The 6763-nt window shown below is 42.8% G+C and overlaps 1 long non-coding RNA gene across 1 annotated transcript in view; it reads right to left on the bottom strand.

Moving 5' to 3' along the window:
• LOC104951701 (uncharacterized) overlaps positions 1–6763 on the bottom strand; it is a 29663-nt gene that overhangs the window by 16275 nt on the left and 6625 nt on the right. The window lies entirely within an intron of this gene.

The following is a 6763-nucleotide window of genomic DNA, read 5'->3' as shown; positions in this document are numbered from 1 at the left end:
GGGGGGGGAGTTTGTCATGTCTGTTTGTAGGCTGTGACATTAACACCCCGAGATGATTAGCTCACAAACTCATCCGTCTCCTGCATTTATCAGTGAGCAAGCTTACTATATGAGCAAGGACTGAATGTGGACTTTAATGATGGAACAAGTGAGGACGTGTTTGTGTGTGGAGGTAAACATTTGATTTTGAGAATACACCATCTAAATCATTACTCTTCCACTCTTTCCTCTCGATGCTCTTTGCCAAACCTCTCTCCTCATTATTAGATGAGTTTCTTATCTCCGAGTTATCCTCTGTGCAGGAAATCTCTCCCAAGCACTCTCTGTAGGCCTCATGTCTGTATATCTTTGTGTTTCCTCCCTGGAGACTCTCTGACGCCTCCGTCACTCTCACAAGCTGGCATTAAGCCTGAGGGCTTCTGCTATGAACGCAAGCATCACCTCTTTGCTAACATCCTCTGAAGTTTATTTATCTTCATTTACGCTTGTCATAGGAGACTTTGTCTACGGGGCACAAAGGGCAGAATCTAAACACACATAAAAACACACACATTCAGTCTTCCCACTATGTGATGTACTGCGGTGTGTATCTCCCCTTGAAAACAGCCTGCTCAGCAGCGTTCACACCCTGCACTCCATTGATTCACAGCTTCATTTCGCTTCGGGTCTGCTGTTGATTTTGGCTCTGCCTTTCCAAACTGTAAGTGCAGGGCAGTATGAATTCTCTACTCACTGTAACCCCTATCTGCAGGGGTGTAGTGCTCTTTTTACAAGTGCAAAATTAGGGACTAGATCTATGGATACATCTCTAACCAACACCCATGTGAAACAGAACTGTAAACAGATTTACTTTTTCTTTATGCATATTTTACAAATCACTCCCCTTTTAAACTGTATTTTTGTTTTACTGTCCGAATTGGAATTATTTCATACCTGTTATTCTCTATAACTATAACGATCATATAAAGGTGTGCCTTGGAAACACTTGTTTACATAAATGATGACCAAACCATTTGAGACCCACTGAGATAACTTAATCTAAAGTTAACTATTTAAACCCTCAGATACATTTTACTACTGTATCATCTTTTCGATGGCTTTATTGTATGACCATACGACAGATGAACAGACCGCCACTGGGCTTGCAACTAAAGACACAGCTATGCAAAAAACGCAGCATGTGTACAGCTCATGGTACAGCTATGTGTACTGCAATTACACATAAGGAGCCGGAGCGGCGTTCCGGTGCGTTCCGTTGCGTTCCGGTGCGTTCCGGAATTTTACTCTTTCTTAAACGTAATTTTTCTCAGCCACTGGTTTCTCAGTGCCTCTTCTTTCATACCATTTCTTCCTTTCCATCTTTAGAAATGTAACTGCATTGCTGATACGATTGGTGTAATCTGTTCATTAAATTAACAATGCACTCAGTGTGACTGTGTATTTCCTTCCGCTGCGTCTCAGCAGGCTCCAGGTATCATTGATTATCACCCGTGTGTGTGTGTGTGTGTGTGACTGGTTAATTTACAGCATAAGCCTGAAATCACTGTAGCATGTACGTGTGCGTTTCAGCTGATAGTCCCATTTATGTGTTAAGACTCAACATTGCGAGCGCTCACCCCTCTGAAAGAGCAAGATAAGACCCGAGCCGAGAGTCATGGATATAGAGTCACTTTTTATGATGTGGCCAACAAGCCATTAAAATCAGAGCGGTAAACAATGTTTAAAGGACGCCCTGAGAGCGTGCTACAAACCCTTAGCACATTACACTGAAATTAGATATTTGTTCTTGCTCCAGCACACACTCCATTTCATACACAGACCCGAGGTGCTCACTGTTGTTTGTTGCCCTATCCGTCTCCTTTCTTATCAGTTTCCCTCTTTCTAATTCTTTTCGCTCCTCCAGGTGCAGATCAAAGATGGTTATATGAGAATGTATTAAGAAGCGGTGACAGACTTTGGGGAGATTAAAGAAGGACCGATGAGGGGCGGGAGCAGACAGACAGCATATCTTCACACAGATAGAGGCTCAGTGAGTTGCAGAAATGGCTGATGAAATATATAACAACGAAGAACACTCTGCTGGGAAAACACAATGTCATGTCTAATCAGGCTGATTGGCAATTTGGAAGCTCCAGATTTCCGAGGCTTAGTTTGTGGCGGCGGCAGCTGAGCCAGAGAGCATCACAAACGGCTACTGTGTCTGCTGCCAAAAAGGTTCCCATGGCAACCACTTATTCACAATGTAATCTAATTAGGCAAATGGACAGGAGTAGTTAACACCTGAACATTGTGAACCTAACTTGTATTGTCTTCTCCCTGTCTTTGTCTGTTTTGTGTTTTCTAAGCATTGGTTGCCAGTCTGACTCTCCAGTGCTCCTCTGGACTGGATGTGATAATGGGGCACCGTCTGCCATTTGTAATCCTCCCGTTGACTCCCCTCTCTGGGTAATGTATTGAAATCACAGTCACAAATGTGTCGGGCATGCCCACACAAGACACGAGAATTGAATAGCTGGAATACTGATGCTAACTAATCCTGCTGACAGTACGCCTACTTTCTCATGCCGAGGAATCTTCTTTCCCTTCTTGTCTCTCTTAAAGGCCTTTTCATTACAACTCTACAACCATTACACATGAGGCGAGCAGAAATAATGCAGATGCAAAAACGAGTGATCAATTTAATCCAGAGCTTGGTTCTAGCGAGAACCCATGGTTGTAGCATGGTGCAGCGTTAGGGTGTTGACATGTTGAGAAGCAGTCAGTTTTAATTGCATTAATGATCAGTTAAATAAGTACTATTTTTATATTTTAAAATATATATCATTGACATAAACTGGGGCTTTACATCACAGTAGACTCCAATTTGTGTGTGCGTATCATTGTTTGACGGCAGGTGTTTTTGCCTTGTTGTTGTGCGTAAGTAAATGTCAGGACATGCCTGATATTTTCTCTCACTCCAGATTGCACTAGTCAGTCACTGGTGGGCGGAGAGCAAAATCAACAACCGTATGAGTGTGTGTGTGTTTGTGCGCTCAAATTCCTTTGCCTGCATATACCAACATCGCACAATAAAGGACTTATTCATGGGAACACATTTTTAAAAGATCTTAAAAAGGGTTTGTTGGATTTTCTTTTAATATGGACAATAAGTAACGACAATGCTGAGCTTAACCTAACCCCTTGCAGGGAAATTTTAATAGGAACGTTTCAGTATATGTAATCATAAGAACTGTTTTTGAGCTGTAGTGGTGTAGTCGGTTGATATTGGAATATATTAAAGCTCATGAACCTTCGTATTATTTCTATAAAGACAGGTTGAATAATGGATTGCGTACTGTAGAGCTACAAAAGCGAATGGAACAAAGACTTACGTTGAGGCTTCAACTCTCTACAACTTTCTTTTGACTTGTCACTCATTGGTCCGGGCTCTGCTCTGGGCGGTGAGGTGGAGCACCGTGAGCATGCAGATCTGATCTGAGAGCAGCAGATGTCTCTCACCATGGGGCGATCAGGGCTCTCTGGGACACGGGCCAGAGTCACCCACACACACACACCTACACCTCCTTACACTCAGCATGGAGCACAGCATGTGCAGATGCCTAACAGGTTAACCATCCAGGACTGGCAGATAGACAGGTCAATGAGCGGTCGCCATGGAAACAAGTCCATGTTCCAATATACACGACGGATAAATATAAATTAGTATTTGCACAGCTCTGCTTCTGTATGTTGAAATAAGATACATACAGTATAGCCTCACAATTCATTAATATGTCTTTAAAAAAGTTTCCTCATCATTACTTTATCCAGCCACATGCAAAGTTTACTTGGAATATTACTTTTTAATGAATTATTTATTTCACACACAACACTTCCCATCTCACCCACAGAGCTCTGACTCGCTGGGAACTGGAGTGATGGCAACAATAGAGACTGTCAGCTCTACTTCTGAATCGCAGCATGTACTCTGAATATGCAGAAAAGACTCCTACTGAGTTGCTGTGACATGGTCAAATTGGAATTTTTAATGGACCAAGTATATAAGTGGAACTGAAATGGACAGCATATTTCTACAAAATATTTCTTGAATGTAAAAAAAGCTGATAAAATAGAAGATATGAGACTGACATTACACAAAAGAAATGTGATAATAATAACCAAACTTCGTGAAATATTAATCAAATATGTATAAAACGACTAACAACTAATCCTCACAGGCTTTCTGTGTGTGTGTGTGTGTGTGTGTGTGTGTGTGTGTGTGTGTGTGTGTGTGTGTGTGTGTATGTGTGCGTTTCACTGGTATGTCGATTCACAGTCACCCATTGTTCATCATTACGTAATTTTCATCTGATGAACTCAATACTTCAGAAACAATAGAAAACTCTGGAGAAACATCTAACAGAGACACAGGCGCGCCACATGGAGGAGGGGGAGAGAGAGAGATGGCCTGAAAATGAGAAGAAGAAAGCTGATGAGAGAATTTAGATAAAGTGAAGCCCATGTCTAAGAAGAGGTAGAAGAGAGAGAGAGAGAGAGCTGTGTGACTGCAGGGAGGACAGAAAGCTGGGTTGCAGGCTACATTGTATTGAGGGAAGCTGCACTTTATATAAGAGTCTCTCAGTTTAATAAATTACCTGACAACCGAAACTGGCAGAAAACTTCTCCTCCCCATGGTGCTAAATTTAATCTGCGTCTGTCTTTGCACTTTCTATCTATGGATGTATTTGCAAAGTACATTTTTATTTTGTGATAAAAAAGGCTTTTCTGTGTGAAAGTCTTGACCATGTGGACATTGCTTACTGTTTTTGGTCTTTCAACTTGACTGGCTTCCTTGCCTTTTATCTTGGTAGGCGATACATTACTATTCTTTCTAGCCATAACAAAGCTGCTTTGTTGGTATTTCAAATACACTCACAGTACAATAACCTGCAACATACAAAGCTAGTAGTTTATGTTGAGCTAAAACCTAAGAACTGGCAATTATCAAACCTAGTGTTGAATGCAAATTACAGAACTTCCATAGACATAACAAAGTACATTATTCTGCAATATTACTATCTAGTATGGAAATAGCCTGTGTCAAATATGGCTCTAATGTTAAAGTCTTAGGAGAGCCTTCATAGCAAAAACAGTCTGGGAAAATTAAACTAGCTACAATCAAAAAGAAAGAAAACAATTATGTGAAATCCCTGCTGTCCCCAAACAGCTATAGAAAAAAACAGAGACACAGAAACCAGGACGACATGCAGATTAAGTTTACAGCACAATCCTGTCATCTTGATATTATCAGTGTATTGATGATCCGGAACAAAATGCGGGTTCAATTGTAAGAGGAAACGCCGCCAACTACAGACTGGAGCTGATTCTGCAGTTTTCTCAAATTCTGTAGGATTAGCATGGATTAAAATGCATGTTTACCGCGACTCCACAATAACTTACAAATCAACTGCTGGACCTCGTTAAGCCATGAGACGTCTGGAAAACAGATTTACCGCTGGTGGGTTGCATCGCTTGCTGTTCAGTATCACTATCACCAACAAGTAATTTGTGATCCCACTGATTTCATTCATTAGATTCCACAGAGGGAAGCATTAATCGCCGAGTGATTAATCAGGAGTTGGGATTCTCCCGCATCAACCTTCCTGCTGCTGATTAGTCTCCAAGGGCGACCAGCGACTCATTAGTCAAACTGAGATCAGCAGGTGGTGACTGATGGCGCGATCATTTCTGCTTTATTGATCCACAAGCCAGTGCTGCGGCCACTCTTTTCATTTCAATATTATTCTTGTAATTTCACCAAACAGATCGAATTTCATGGGATTATATCACTCAGTTTCCAGGACGACTGAAAACAAGTCTGCATTGTATCTTTGATTAGTAAACAGACTCAGGCATTTTTCCCATATAATGCCCAATGGTGCCCAATAAGTATGTACTAACTACAGCACCTAGGTACGCATTTGAAGTACTTATTTATTTATATGGGTATTTTTATTTTATGCTCCTTTATATTTGCTCAACTCCGAGTCCCTCCCTGATGACCGAACTTCTCACCTTATCCCTAAGGGAGACACCAGCCACCCTGCGGAGAAAACCCATCTCGGCCGCTTGTACCCGCGATCTCGTTCTTTCGGTCATGACCCATCCTTCATGACCATAGGTGAGGGTAGGAACGGAAATGGCGCGGTAGACAGAGAGCTTTGCCTTCTGGCTCAGCTCCCTTTTCGTCACAACGGTGCGGTAAAGCGACTGCAGTACCGCTCCCGCTGCTCCGATTCTCCGACCCATCTCACGCTCCATTGTTCCCTCACTCGAGAACAAGACCCCGAGATACTTGAACTCCTTCACTTGGGGTAAGGACTCATTCCCTACTTGGAGTGGACAGTCCATCGGTTTCCTGCTGAGAACCATGGCCTCAGATTTGGAGGTGCTGATCCTCATCCCAGCCGCTTCACACTCGGTTGCGAACCGATCCAGTGAGTGCTGAAGGTCGCAGACCGATGAAGCCATCAGAACCACATCATCTGCAAAAAGCAGTGGTGCAATCCTTAGTCCACCGAACTGCAGACCCCCTCCCCCACGACTACGCCTCGAAATCCGATCCATGTATATTACAAACAGGATTGGTGACAAAGCGCAGCCCTGGCGGAGGCCAACCCTCACCTGAAATGGGTCCGACTTACTGCCGAGGACCCGGACACAGCTCTCGCTTTGGGAGTACAGAGATTGGATGGCCCTGAGTAGAGAGCTGCTTCTCAGACTG

This window comes from Notothenia coriiceps, unplaced genomic scaffold, assembly GCF_000735185.1.
Source record: "Notothenia coriiceps isolate Sejong01 unplaced genomic scaffold, NC01 NC01_scaffold00019001, whole genome shotgun sequence".
Lineage (NCBI taxonomy): Eukaryota > Metazoa > Chordata > Actinopteri > Perciformes > Nototheniidae > Notothenia > Notothenia coriiceps.
The sequence above is the reverse complement of the archived record's forward strand: the minus strand, read 5'-3'. Positions and strand labels throughout refer to the sequence as shown.